This window comes from Crinia signifera, chromosome 7 (genome assembly GCF_055691185.1).
Source record: "Crinia signifera chromosome 7, ASM5569118v1, whole genome shotgun sequence".
Lineage (NCBI taxonomy): Eukaryota > Metazoa > Chordata > Amphibia > Anura > Myobatrachidae > Crinia > Crinia signifera.
In genome coordinates, this window is record NC_139223.1 from 149,070,247 (window position 1) to 149,086,229 (window position 15,983).

General features: G+C 43.6%; 1 protein-coding gene across 5 annotated transcripts in view; it reads left to right on the forward strand.

Moving 5' to 3' along the window:
- The window catches only part of KCNH7 (potassium voltage-gated channel subfamily H member 7), a 416,570-nt gene that overhangs the window by 350,942 nt on the left and 49,645 nt on the right, over positions 1-15,983 (forward strand). The gene's annotated exons all lie outside the window — the stretch shown is intronic.

Here is a 15,983-nt window from a genome sequence, read left to right on the forward strand (position 1 = left end):
TACGCTAAGGTATCACACTCTATCTTTGAGAATATAACTCAATTACGAATTACGTAATGTGTACTTAGGTACAGTTGTCAACTGTAGTATATACCCCTGATTAATACAACAGCGTCGCACAACCAGACTGATACCCCTATCCACATGCACAAGCAGTCGTGACCCCAACACACTTGTGCGTACTTGTATGAGAATCCTTTTTTGATCCTTAGACATCTGATACAAGGGAGTGCCAGGCTAAACGGCAAGCACCCCTTTTCACACGATGTTTGGGATCAACTATTACACCTCAGGATAGCAAACAAATTCCTAAGCATCCAGAGAAGTGATGTCTGATATGTCTGGGTGAGAAATATATACACACTTTGAGACAGAATAATTTCACCAAAAAAAATCTGTTGAAGTAAAACCATATTTATATGTGAAGTGTATTAAACAACCAATCCGATAAATGCAACAATTTTATGACATTAAAGGTCAAAGGAGGATAGGATACATAGAAAATAAAACAAAGACACTAAACACAGCAGACTTTGAAATTTTCTTTATTATAACCACAGTGAACACAGATTTGGATACAGTTGCAATAAACCAAGCAAATCCAATACAGCAGCAAACAGGTCACAGAGACACTTTTTAAATCTTTAATCTTCTTCTTTCTATATCTTTATTTGTTTTTAATAATTTCGCTACGTGTTATCCCTTGCAAAAGGAATATAATATAAAAAGGTTTCGTACAATTAATACAATTGAGAACCCAAAATATAAATGATGGCCGGATAGGCCAACGTGTAAATATACACTAATAAAATATACACCTAACAATAGGTATGTTTTTATAAAAAAGTCCAAAAAGAGACACCTTGGGTGAGGAGTGCGTCCCATTTAAACTGATTTATTTTTCTTTCTCCCTGTTCATATTGCCTAAACGATAAATCAGGGGGCTGCACCCTAGCAGGCCAGGAATCATATTTGATAAAAATTCCCGGCAGGCGGGTACTTTAACCACCCAAAAAGAATACAAAATATTATCATTGAATTTATGGTGCGGGTCTTCCAAACCCTTAAAACTATACATGGGTAACTCTAAGGGCTTGATAAGCTTCTGGTACTCTGGTCTGCAAGCTGACACCACAGAGGTGAGATCCCCTATACAAACAAAATGGGAGGAGAGTTTGACGTGCTCTCTCTCCCAACAACAATGGGAAAAAATCGATAATACATCACACAAGATATCGAAATGCGGCAACCACATAGAAATGCATTTCAAACTCCTACATAACTTGTACTTTACCCCCGCTAAATTGCACAGAATCTGGCCCTCAATCTCCAACCTATGTTGGAGGGAATGCAACGAGATAGGAGACAGCTTCCACATTTTCTGGGCCTGCCCGAAATTAAGACCACTCTGGAGAGGAGTCTTCGCCCTTGCCTCAAAGATCCTGGGAGTTCCAGTCCAAGAGTCCCCTATGCCAGCGCTACTCCATGTCTACCCATCAGATATCCCTCACCCCAAATGTTACGTATTAGGCCACATTTTCATAGCCACCCGAGCCGCAATAGCCCAAGATTGGAAAAAAACCTTTCCCCCTCCACTCAGTAAAATCATTAGGAAAATCTCATTCCAAATGGAAACAATGGGCCTACCCTCTTCCATTAATCCTTCCCGTTCAACAACGTCATGGTCTTGCTGGCAGGATTATATAACCTCACCTGAAGGGGCGAATCTTTTATTTGATATTGCCTAAGTTACTGGAGAACTCTTCTGGTATAGTACTATTTATCATACTCTATGCTTTTTTGTTGATACCAATTCAGATTAGTATTTCTATCTGTTTTACTTTGCTCTGCTTCTCGTGTCAATTGTGACAGTGTTATTACTTATTACACTCATTGATGCTTCTCATGTATGTTGGATTGTTCCCACCCCCCCCCCCCCCCTCCCTCCCCGTCTTTGTTCTGTGTCCCCCTCCCCTTCCGTGTTAACGGAACAAAACCTCTTAATAAAAACTATTTTGGAAAAAAAAATAATAATCTAGGCCACAGGTTCTCAAAGTTGGTCCGCAGGACCCCACACAGTGCACTCGCAGAATCAAGTGAAATAATTAGCTCCACCTGTGGATCTTTTAAAATGTGTCAGTCAGTAATGAGTGCACCTGCATACCTCCCAACTTTCAGGTCATCCGAGGAGAGACACTTGCGCGTGCCTTTGGCGCGTACCCGAAATTAGGGGGCGTGGCTTGCCGTGGGAGGGGTGTGGTCTATTATCATGTCGTTCTGCTAGGCCACGCCCCGTTTTACATTGTGGGGGCATGGCCCCGAGGCTCTGTGAGCCTCTTGCCAAGCCCCCAGCCCCTCTGAATGCGGGGGATAGACGCTGTGCGCATGCGCACAGGATCTATTTTCCGCTTGGAAAAATCCAGCCCCAGCTTAGAGTGCAGCCAGCCCATCCTCATGACAAGTGTGTGAGAGGCATGGCTGGGTCAGCACGCAGCATCACGCATCATAGGGGACGGGGCCAAATCCAACTATTGGCTGCCGGAGGATGTTTGCCCTCTAGTAGTAGCTACATAGCTGCTAGGGGTGAGCTGCCTACAACTCTGCAGCCGCCAGTGTGTCCCATGTGTGTGGTCTGTGGTGCGCACATGTGTGCTACATCTCCGTGCCCCAGGGAGTGGCGATCGGGCAGCTATGTGCTCACTGCACTGTCTCAGCCCAGGCAGGAGGCACAGTGATTACAGCCTGCGGTGTACCGCAGGAGGCGGAGGTTGCTGCGGGAGGTATAAACAGTGATTATCTCCCGCTGCAACCTCCCGCACCCGCGGGACATTGCGGGCCATGGGTAGGACGCTGGGACAGGCCCTGATATTCGGGACTGTCCCGGGACGGTTGGGAGGTATGCACCTGTTGGGTGACCTGGAAAACGTGAACTGTGTGGGGTCCTGAGGACCAAGTTTGAGAACCACTGATGTAGGCTCAGTAGGCAGAGAATATGTTACATACTAAGTCTGATTTACCCTAGTACTCCCATATATCATTAATAATCTACGTTTAGTAGGCTGAGAATGTGACTTACCATAGTGCTCCCATATTTTATACAAATAGTTTGTTAGTACAATACACAATAACATTTTCTTCACAACAAATCATGTTTATTTTCTGCAGACTCAGTATCTATAACACATAAATGTTCTTTAAAAATGTAAAACACTGCTTCCAGTGTTTATTTTCACAAGGATTTTAGGTTTAGTTTTAATCTTAGCTACTTATTTTTGTCAAGATTTAGTAAGTGGATCTCAGTGTCATTTTAATCTAATTTAGTTTAATATCAGTTAAAAAATTAACTTTTGCTGACGATTGCTTATGTTCAAAATTTGTGTTGACAAAACTAACACTGCCCAGGAATTCCTCAATGTCCCCAATTAGCAAGTTGAGTTCCTGCCCACAACTTTCTTTTGGTATCCTATGGAATTTTTTGAGGCACTCCCACCCCATCAATGATGACCATCCTCCTGACCCACCTCCTTTCCTGTCCCTTCTTCTATACTATTCCCCTCCTATTCCCAGGTTAAACATTTTTCATGTTTATCCTTTAGTCAGAGTGTTCAGCCGGCACATTTTCCTTTTTCTTACTTTCCCTTGTCAGTATTCCTCATGTTCTTCCTCATGTGTGCAATGCCAGCATACAGATGTGTCCACGTACATCTTGGTTTTACTGCACCATGTACTGTATGGCACAATAGGACACACCTTGGACTCTGCAAAAGTCACGCTTTGTGGTTTTTCAAAAAAATTGCTTCTCTAATCTATCACTTTATACAAGTTCTACTGCTTCAGAAATTTTTTAGACTCTATCTCAGGGTTGCCGACTCTCCCGAATGGCCGGGAGTCTCCCGAAAATCGGGACCCCCTCCCGGCCCCCCGGAAGGGTGGGCAACCCTCCCGGATTCAGGGGGGACCCCTCCTGTGCCCCGGATCGTGGCATTAAAATGCCGCAATCCTCGGGTCTCAGAGGAGGGGTCGGAGCTAAAATGACACAATCGCGTCATTTTAGCCCCACCCCCTCCACGGAGATCCATGAATTCGGCAGTTTGCCATCATGGGGGTGGGGCTTAGTGACGTTACACTTAAGTCCCGCCTCCTGAGCGGCTGCTGGAACTCTCCTCTCCGGGCTTCTCCTGGAGAGGAGAATTATAAAGTCGACAACCCTACTCTATCTACTTGCCTACATTTGCAAAAACAGCTAAGCCGTGTTTTACATGTTGTGACAAATTGAGAAAAAAAGCCAAGATATATGTGGACACATCTGTACCATCCAACATGACCCATTCCAGGAGGGACACAATGCTCTGTTCCTGGACTTCCCTCTTACGTAATGGAATGGGTGATGTTGGAGGGTGTGTGTCAGGGCTAGAACCTTTTTTGCCTCCATTTGTAATAAATAATAAATATACTTATTGTTAAAAAAAAGATTGTATTTTAAAACAAAAAATTCATCCCATAACATTATTTAGATAGAGAGCATCTGATCTGGTTGCTGTGGACAACATCACCTCTTTTCATTTTTAGATGCTTTAGTAAATTTACCTCTCAAAATTTCTAACCATACCAAATACCTCCCAACTGTCCCGCTAAACGGTTTTTAGGGACGTTCCCGTGTCCCTCCCTCGGCCGGCAGTGTCCCGCTGCAGGGTTGGGGGGGGGGGGCAGTTGGGAGCCCCCCCCCCAATCTAACAGAATAGATGCTGTGCGCATGCGCACAGCGTCTATTCAGCAGCGCAGTGCCCTTTTCGGGCGCCGCGTGAATGTCCCTATTCTTCAATTGAAAAAGTTGGGCGGTATGATACCAAGTGTAATGCTTTGACTGGGTTCCACTGGCACAAAGAATTTTTTCAGTGTTGGTTGGAAAGGGAGGTGATCCAAATAAAATATTTTGCACACAAACGAAAATTGTAGTATTAGTAATGCAACCACTCTTTTATGCCCAAGTACTGTAACATACAAGTCCCCTCCCCCTCTGTGAAGTGCTGTAAGACCACTGTGGGGTTCCATAGTGCACAGGGGTGTAACTAGAACTTTGTGGACCACATAGCAAAATGTATAATGGGGCCCACCCACAATGCCCCCTACACATTACGTGAAACACCGTAATGCCCCTTGGACAATATGCGACACACTGCAATGCCCCTTACATAATATGTGACACACCGTAATGCCCCTTACATATTATGCGACACACCGCAATGCCCATTACACATCATGTGACACACCACTATGCACCTTACACAATATGTGACACACTGTATTCCCCTTACACATTATACCACATGCATCAATGCCTAACACACAAGATGCCACACACCGTAATGCCTGTTATATATGTGATGCGGTGAGCATTCTGGCAGTCAGTATGTTGGGGTTCAGTATACTGACGCCAGCATCCTGACTGCTGTCAAAACACCTGAGCCGGAACTTAAAAACAAATGGGGGGTGGACTCTTGCGGCACAGCAAGCCCCAGTGATGTGTCTGCTACTTAAACAGACTGCACTCGGCGCAACATAATTTTAGCAGTGACGCTTCCCGCAGACCCCGCCAGCTCACCCAAGCCGCTGTGCTAAAGGACAATGTAGCCATGTTAATATTTGCTGAGATGCGGCATGCTGCACCAGCCTGTGACTCTTTGTAACTGGTGATAGCTCCATTAATTTCTACAATCTCCGCCTGTGAATAGTCACAGCCCGGTGCAGCATGCCAGATGTACAGTATAGGTCAGATAAAACACATAAAAAAAGAAAAAAAACTGTAAAAAATTTTTTTTAAAGTTAGTATTTCAATAGAATCATATTATTGCTGCTGCAACATTTTCATGTACACAGTAACCAAGCTCACCACCAGCAGCCAGCAGCACTGTCTTCATCCTCACTGTGTCCCAGGCATTCGGCATTCAGCATGGGCAGATGGCATTCCGTTCCATTCCAGAGCCTGTCAAGCAGGACTCGGGATGGAAACCAGCAGGCTCCGAGCGTCTCCCTCACTGCGTGACACCCCCCCTGTATGACTCCTCACGCTCCCAGTGATGGCGCACACATGCAGGTGGCTGCCGCAGCTCACTAATAAAATAATAACTACAGGGTGGTGCAGGGGATTGCTTGCTGTCCATGCCCCCCCAGCCGCCGGGCCCCATAGCAGCTGCACCCTCTGCAGTTCCGCCACTGATAGTGCAGGTGGGGACAGTGGTATGGAGGACCCCTGTCTTAAGTGCCCCCCCCCCCCCCTTAATCTGGCCCAAAATACAGCAATTTTTTGGCACATGCAAGGTAAGTATATATTTTTTTTTATTTCATATCATTGCACTCTCCTCAATAATATTTAACCTGACTTTGCTGGAATTTGTGTTGTCTACAATGATCAATTACTACAAGTATGTAAATGGTTTTAATAATGCATAAATGGAGTAATACAGTAGGAGTGGCTCACATCTGTATACAATGTGAACAGTGGTGGTTTTTACCTCTGGGCTGCAGGGCTGCAGCCCCCCAGGTAAAATCTGCCACTGTAGTGAACTAGATGCAGCCTGTGAGACTGATTTCACTATGACTGGAAGTGACCTCCTATTGGAAGTCCAACCTGCCAGTCACCAAGGCAGTCCCATTGGGAGGTGTTCCCTCCCTCCGGACTCCGCGCATGCGCAGTACCCACGCCTGTACTGCGCATGTGCTGGTCGGTCACATGTCCCGGCATCTGTCATCCTAATACAGGCATCGGGAGCGCGAAGAGGCCAGGAGGAGCGGCGGCAGGGGGGTGCCAGTATCATGAGCAGTGGCAGCCCCTCCTGCAAAAACGTACCAGCCACCACTGAATTCCTGTATACAGCATTGCCAGTATACAATAAGCTCCCTTCACATAACGTATACAACATAATTATTTAACTGTGGACACATGGAGCGAATCTGGTTATCGATACTGACTATATAGTCAAAATCGAATAGAAAGTTAGTCTGAATGGCAGTGTTCTGCCACATTTGATGCTGATGCATGCCCCATTTAGTCAGTATCGAACAGAAAAATAAACTGTGCAGGCAAGTCTATCTTGACTATCTCACCGGTAGAATGTATTTGGCCTAGGGCCAAATTGCAAGATAATCTAATGCTGTCTACACACTGTGCAATTCAGGGTCACTTTCTATTCGATTTGGACTATATAGTCCAAATCGAATAGAAAGTGACCCTGAATCGCTCATGTGCAGCCGCATTCGATTCAAATTCAATTGCAACATGCCCCTCCCACAAGCCATACCTTCCTCCTTGCTGGGTCCCAGCAGCCACCAACATCGCACCATGTGTACACACCTTAAATCTAAAGCACATCTAAAGTGCAGTTGGTCAAAATCAAATAGTCAAAACTGGATAGTCAAAATCGAATCCCACTGTGTGCCCACACCTTTTCACGGTGTATATAATATGTCATATAGCCAAGTGCCCCTTGCTTCTTTGTTAATTCTCCTCATATTTAAAAACTCATAGGAAGCCAATTATACTAATACTGGCCACCCATAGGGATGTTCATGCAGTCATTTAATCCTTTCAGTGGTGGGTTTTGCTGGGGCAGGACAAATCTACCAAGGCAGGTTTGTTCTGCCCCAGAAATACTCACCAGTGAAGGGGTTGTTCTTATTCTCCTGCTCCCCTGGGGCTGCTGCTGATCGGTCCACTCGTAGAAGTCTGGGGGTGCTCAGGGACGCTTGGGCATTTGTCTGTTGGGGCGCCCGAACAACGGATGCTTGAGCAGCCCGAGCGGCCCTGAACTTCTTTGAGCGGCGGTGGAGAAGAGCAGCGGTGAGGACCGGCGGCGACAGGTGACTCGGCATATGAACGCCGGAGTAAAGGACTGGTGGGAGGGGTTTTGGCGATAAGGGGAAGGAGCAGTGGTGCTGCCAGTGATGGTGCACCAGTGGTACACCACTGGAGGCACCGCTGGTGCACCATCACTGTCATGCTTGGAAATTTTCCGGGACAGCCCGCTCCGGCAGCACAGCTCAGCCAGAAAATTTCTGTGCATACCTATGAAGTGGATTTTGTTTTTCCCATCAATTCATACAATTTATACTAAAGTTACAGGTATAAAAGCATACCAATATCTCATCCAATTACTGGCTTCCTATACTGTATATGCTGCAACTCTGGCTGCCTATACTGTATATTCTGCACCTCTGGCTGCCTATACTGTATATGCTGCAACTCTGGCTGCCTATACTGTATATGCTGCAACTCTGTCTGCCTGTACTGTGTATGCTGTATCTCTGGCTGCCTGTACTGTATATGCTGGAACTGTGGCTGTCTAGACTGAGTATGCTGCAACTCTGGCTCCTGTACTGTATATGCTGCAACTCTGTCTGCCTATACTGTATATGCTGCAACTCTGGCTGCCTATACTGTATATTCTGCACCTCTGGCTGCCTATACTGTATATGCTGCAACTCTGGCTCCTTATACTGTATATGCTGCAACTCTGGCTGCCTATACTGTATATTTTGCAACTCTAGCTGCCTATACTGAGTATGCTGCAACTCTGGATGCCTATACTGTATATGCTGCAACTCTGGCTGCCTATACTGTATATTTTGCAACTCTAGCTGCCTATACTGAGTATGCTGCAACTCTGGCTGTCTATACTGTATATGCTGCAACTCTGACTGTCTATACTGTATATGCTGCAACTCTGACTGCCTATACTGAGTATGCTGCAACTCTGTCTGTCTATACTGTATATGCTGCAACTCTGACTGCCTGTACTGAGTATGCTGCAACTCTGGCTGTCTATACTGAGTATGCTGCAACTCTGGCTGTCTATACTGAGTATGCTGCAACTCTGACTGCCTATACTAATATGCTGCAACTCTGGCTGCCTATACTGTATATGCTGCAACTCTGGCTACCTATACTAAGTATGCTGCAACTGTGGCTGCCTGTACTGTGTATGCTGCAATTTTGGCTGCCTGTACTGGGTATGCTGCAATTCTGGCTGCCTGTACTGTGTATGCTGCAACTCTGGCTGCCTGTACTGTGTAGGCTGCAACTCTGGCTGCCTGCACTGAGTATGATACAACTCTGGCTACCTGTACTGGGTATGCTGCAATTCTGGCTGCCTGTAATGGGTATGCTGCATCTCTGGCTGCCTGTATTGGTTATGCTGCAACTCTAGCTGTCTATACTGTATATGGTGCATCTCTGGCTGCCTCTACTGAGTAGGCTGCAACTTCGGCTGTACTATGATGCAACTTTGACTGCCTACACTGAGTATGCTGCAACTCTGGCTGCCTATACTGAGTATGCTGCAACTGTGGCAGCCTGTACTGTGTATGCTGCAACTCTGGCTGCCTGTACTAAGTATGATGCAACTCTGGCTGCCTGTACTGGATATGCTGCAATTCTGGCTGCCTGTACTGATTATGATATAACTCTGGCTGCCTGTACTGGATATGATGCAAATCTGGCTGCCTGTAATGGGTATGATGCAACTCTGGCTGCCTGTATTGGTTATGCTGCAACTCTGGCTGCCTGTATTGGTTATGCTGCAACTCTGGCTGCCTATACTGTATATGCTGCATCTCTGGCTGCCTCTACTGAGTAGGCTGCAACTCTGGCTGGCTGTTCTGAGTATGATGCAACTCTGGCTGCCTCTACTGAGTATGCTGCAACTCTGGCTGCCTATACTGAGTATGCTGCAACTTTGGCTGCCTATACTGAGTATGCTGCAACTCTGGCTGCCTATACTGAGTATGATGCAACTTTGGCTGCCTATACTGAGTATGATGCAACTCTGGCTGCCTGTACTGGGTATGCTGCAATTCTGGCTGCCTGTACTGTGTATACTGATTCTCTGGCTGTCTGTGCTCTGTATGCTGCAACTTTGGCTGCCTATACTGTATATGCTGCAATCCGGCTGACTATACTGAGTATTCTGCAACTCTGGCTGCCTATACTGTATATGATGCATCTCTGACTACCTGTATTGTGTATGCTGTATCTCTGGCTGCCTGTACTGGATATGATGCAACTCTGTCTGCCTGTACTGTATATGCTGCAACTCAGACTGCCTGTACTGAGTATGCTGAAACTCTAGCTGCATATACTGTATATGCTGCAACTCTGGCTGCCTATACTGTATATGCTGCAACTCAGACTGCCTGTACTGAGTATGCTGCAACTCTGGCTGTCTATACTGTATATGCTGCAACTCTGGCTGTCTATACTGTATATGCTGCAACTCTGGCTGCCTATACTGAGTATGCTGCAACTCTGGCTGCCTATAGTGAGTATGCTGCAACTCTGGCTGCCTATACTGAGTATGCTGCAACTCTGACTGCCTATACTGTATATGCTGCATCTCTGACTGCCTGTATTGTGTATGCTGTATGTCTGGCTGCCTGTACTGGATACATAGTTGTCTACCCTCCTGCATTCTGCAGGAGACTCCCTGAAATAGCAGCAATCTCCCTCTCTCCCTAATTAGTCTAGCAATCTCCCTCATGTCACCTAGCCCACATTACACTGTTACATTTTTGGGGAAAAAAGGAATGAGAGATAGATACATTTACATTGAATCATCAGCGCCATTTCCCAGCACTTTACCAAGTATAGTATCTCTTACTAACTGCTTTGGGGCTCATCTACATTTGGATATAAGTCATTTAAAAAAATTCCTCTCAGATGTAGCAGTACACACCCACGCGTCTAGGTGCCATGTGCACAATCTCTTTTCACATTCTCACCATGGGGTTTATTCTAGTTCATTCTTTCTGACAAAATCCTTCTTAGATGGACAAAACCATGTGCACTGCAGGGGGGCAGATGTAACATGTGCAGAGAGAATTAGATTTGGGTGAGTTATTTTGTTTCTGTGCAGGGAAAATACTGACTGCATGATTTTACACTTCAATATAGATCTCACTTTGAAGAAAAACCCCACCCAAATCTAATTCTCTCTGCACAAGTTACATCTGCCCCACCCGCAGTGCACATGGTTTTGTCCATCTAAGAAGGATTTTGTCAGAAAGAATGGACTAGAATAACCCCCCATATATGGAACTAGACACGCACTTGGGTGGAGCATGACACACCCCTCAATGGGGCGCTGTGCAAAATTCTTTTACCAACTATAATCTCCCTGAAACCAGTTTTCAAAAGTAGGCAAGTATGACTGGATATGATGCAACTCTGGCTGCCTGTACTGAGTATGTTGCAACTCTGGCTGCCTGAACTGTGTTTTCTGCAACTCTGGCTGCCTGTACTGAGTATGCTACAACTCTGGCTGCCTGTACTGAGTAGGCTGCAACTCTGGCTGCCTGTACTGAGTAGGCTTCAACTCTGGCTGCCTGTACTGAGTATGCTACAACTCTGGCTGCCTGTACTGAGTAGGCTGCAACTCTGGCTGCCTGTACTGAGTAGGCTGCAACTCTGGCTGCCTGTACTGAGTACGCTGCAACTCTGGCTGCCTGTACTGAGTAGACTGCAACTCTGGCTGCCTGAACTGTGTTTTCTGCAACTCTGGCTGCCTGTACTGCGTTTTCTGCAACTCTGGCTGGGAATTGAGTATTTTATTCACCTCCTAAATGGCAAGATCCATGATCACATGAGGGCCAAAGCATTCCTTGTGTTCAGAATTCTTTCTTATTGCTTCTTTCTTCTCCATATTCCCGATTTGCATAAGCCATTTGTTTTATAAAGTTTCACACAAACCAAAAATATATGAAATGTTTCCACCTCCAGATGCAACCTTCTGCATATTCATTAATTTCCTAGAGGTGCTGTGAAATGGGCTCTTACTGTGCCGACATTTGTTAGCCAAGGAAACACTGTGCTCTTAATTAAGTGCTGAGTCGTGGTACCACGACTGCGAATGCTGTCAGCAGTGTGACAACTGCTGTGTGCTCAGTAATAATTTCACTTTATTCAAAACCCCATTTTCTTCCAATGACATAATTACATGGCTGATTATTTGATACACTTGTCGTATAATGTACCTAGAAGTATTTTTATACACCTGGGCTATGGAAATGTAGGCAGGTGCTTTAGCTGAAGGCTGGCTAGTCTGCATCATCATTGGGGAATATGCAGAGTTGGAGAGTTCTATCTTCAGCTCGTTTTACCAATTATTATGTGTGCAGTAGCATATAAGGATTTCTCTTTTTATACTTACAAATGAGCAAAATGCATTAGGGACCATTTATTATTTTAGTTTAGTCATCATCCGGAGGAGAGAAAAATACTTTGGGTGAAATGTAATAAGATGAGAGATTCAGAAAGTGAGAGATTTGGTAAGACATCTCCAGTTTTTTAAAGCGGCAATCATTTACACTGCAAAATCAAACTAGTTTTGCAGTGTAAATGATTGCCACTTTAAAAAAAAACTGGAGATGTCTTACCAAATCTCTCACTTTCTGAATCTCTCATTCTATTACATTTCACCCATTGTTTCCCTCCGGCACATGAAGGTCGACATACATTGGGGGAAATTTACTAAGATGTATATTCTACTTCACATGTGATGTTGCTGTCAGATCCTGTCTAATATCTTCTAGAGGGTTCTAAATAAATAAGATGTCGATTCTAATTGGTTGCCCATAGCAACATCACATGTGAAGAAGAATACACAGTAGTAGTACGTTTATTTATAAGGCGCCACAAAGTGTCCGCAGCGCCGTACATAGCAAACAAAAAAAAACAAATTACAGGGTAACGTACAGGGTGTGTTGATAAAATACAGTATAAATAGGGGTATAGCTGGTATAACTAAAATCAGCATCAGGTCTGAAGTAGGTGTCGAAATTGTCGAGGAGGCTGAAAATGAAGTAGAGGAAGCGAAGAACAGGACAGGAGCACTGGTGAGGTAAAGAGGTAGGGTGAGTACATGACGAAGGAGGGTCCTACTCATAAGAGTTAACATACTAAAAGGAGGTGGGTGGACGAACGAAGAACAATAGCATAAGTAGGAATGGATGGGAACGGAGGCAGGATAGGTGGATCAAAAGAGGTTAGGAGGAGGTATAGGCTAGTCAAAAAAAGTGTTTTTTTTGTAAATTTCCCTCATTGGGTCGACCACTGAAGGCTGACACCCTCAAAAGGTCGACATGGGTCTAGGTTGACATTAGATTGACACAAGCATTACAGTATGTCAACATGGGGAAGGTCGACAGTTAAAAGGTCAACATGGTTATTTCACAAAAGATATTGCAACAAATGCAATATAAAGAAATAAAGACTGTACATGACATTGACAAATCATAAGAACATGTGCAAAATGTACCAAGAATACTCAGTATAAATCAGACAAAACATGCAATAACATAGAAGAAAACGAAAAATTATACAATTTAACAAAAGCAATGACATCACACAAAAAGGTATATTGTACAGGAGAGGAAGGAGAAGGAGGGAAGGAGGGAAGACACGGAAGCCCTAGAATGCAGATAGAGAATATGTTTGTCATACTTGCCTACTTCTTTAGTGTCCTCTCCAATAGAAATCTGGAGAGGAGCCTCGCCCCAAAACAGAGAAACACCAATGAGAGGCGGAGCTAAATGGTGTAATTCCTCATTTCGTGCCAGCATCGCTCACATTTATTATATAAAAATCAAATATAATCTTTTTTTTTACACAACATTTTTATTTCCTATATACTGTAAGGTAAACATTATAGGTCATTATGATGAATAAAAATTTTTGCTTTACAATTTTCACACTTATTATGACAAATTCAATTGGCACTCAAAGGGTTAAAGGCAGATCTAACACAACTATATTAAGTATTAATAAAATTAATAATTCACATAATAAAATGTAACACTCTGGGGGAGACGATTACAATTTGGAGAGAGATAATAGCTCCACCAACGCATTTCCCCGCCTTTGTAATGTTATCAGCAACTTCTTCAAGGAGAGAAAGTAGCTCCCTACTACTTTCTCTCCCTGAAGAAGTCGCTGATAACATTACAAAGGCGGGGAAACGTGTTGGAGGAGCTATTCTTAGCGAATGCACAAGAGGGATACCTTATTCACTGAATATCACACTTCTCAATAGCCTACTCCGGATATAGTTGCGCACAAAGGGTCAACTGACACCAGCGACTGGGAGACCTGAGGAGAAGGTGTTAACCTGTAAGGTACCTCTGTTTTATGTCTGACCAGACAAAAATACTGGACAATTTTAAACCTGCAAACCACATACCATATCAAACTAATGAGAGTTACTAACAAAAAACTGGCAGGTGCTATCAGTACTAACAATTAACGTTGCCATATACCTGACACAGAACAGCGCCCCAGTAAACTGTTATGAACTAACGCATTGCCTAACCACTAATTCAATATAGCGTCTTAAAAAAATCTTCAAAGATAGTGCATGACGTTTTATTAATATATGCCCTTATAGGCTTTTTATATATTTTTTTTTTTTTTTTTTTTCTTGAAGTCACAACCGGTTGTCCTTAATTTCTGTATAATGTACATGTTGTATGTGTTGTTTTAGATTAATTGGCCATTTATGCTATTAATATAAATAAATGTCATATAATTATTGAAATATAAACCCGATATTGCGCAGTTTTTATTTATTTATTATGTTTAACCTTTTCCTGACCACTTATCTTATTTAAATGTTTGAAACAGCCTATACTATAGACCATCTGTACTGTTAAATAATAATACTCTATCTCATACAGTATCCAGTCTATGAAAAGACCAATTTTCAGGGCTGTTACCGCTCCCCCAGAATCACTTACTTACGCCAATGCGCTGCAGAGTGGGAGATTATGGGTTATATTTGGAAACCTTCCCCCCCCCCTCTAAAAATCCTGTTTGCCACTGACTAGTTTCTGTTTACCTGTACTATGCAGATCTGAAGTTGTCATACATCCATCTTATGGCTCGTAGAACAACGGTGTCTGTTGCAAATAATTAGTAACTGTCCTGTCTGTATTGTACACAGTTGTACATTATCAGTAAATCCACCAGGCTTCCAGGACATAAAACAGAAGCAGAGCATCTGTAATATTCAAATAAAAGAAGGGCTAGAATTACCCAGAGGAGCAGGAGGCCTCTAATCTTCAGATAAGCCAGGGACATCTAATAGGCTCATAATAATCAGCAAAATGTAATACATAGGAAAAAGACGTGCCTTTTATTACCACCGAAGTAAAGGCTACTATAGCAGAAAATCTCTTCTGTAGAAATTGGGGTTAGAAGAAACTCTTAGTGCTAAAATGATAGGGGTTCGTCTGTTCTGAGTAGGGGGATATGTCCCCTAATCCCCAAACAACGTATACACAAATTGAAAAGTATACTCTGATCTTGGCGCTCCTCTTATGGACACTTTAAAATGTAGCAAAAAAATAAAAAAAATACTCCCCTTCTGTGAATTGATTGATAATCCTCAGTAAACAACGGTTTTCTTTCAGCCTCTTTCTCAGATTTTTCTTGAAGTTTATGAAAATAAGAAAGAAAAAGCAAATGTGTAGAAACGTCTGGACAAACTTAGTTTTACTGAGTCAACCAATTGCGTACCGGGACTCACTATTTAAAAAGTTATAACAAGCGCATCAAGGTTTCTTTTAAAAAATGGGTAGCGTACCCTTACTCATGGTGATATAAGCAATTCCACATGCGTAGCAGTTTCTTTTCAATTTTCATTTTATTTGAGAATAAAAAATGCACAATTGAATGTAAAAACTGCTAAAAGCTCAGAGTGAAGGTAGTGTAACTTAACCACTAAGTATAAAGACATGGACAGCAGTGCTGGGGTTTATATATTATATAAAAAAAATGTATTGACAAATAATACTCACATTTTTATTGGTGGCAGCACTAAAGAACGGACAGGAAAACCAAACACACACAGAACCAATTCTTGGTTGGTGTTCAACTCTCTATTCCACAACTCTCTCTTTAAGGCAGTGTAACCATTTCTCATCCAGACCAATTGGTT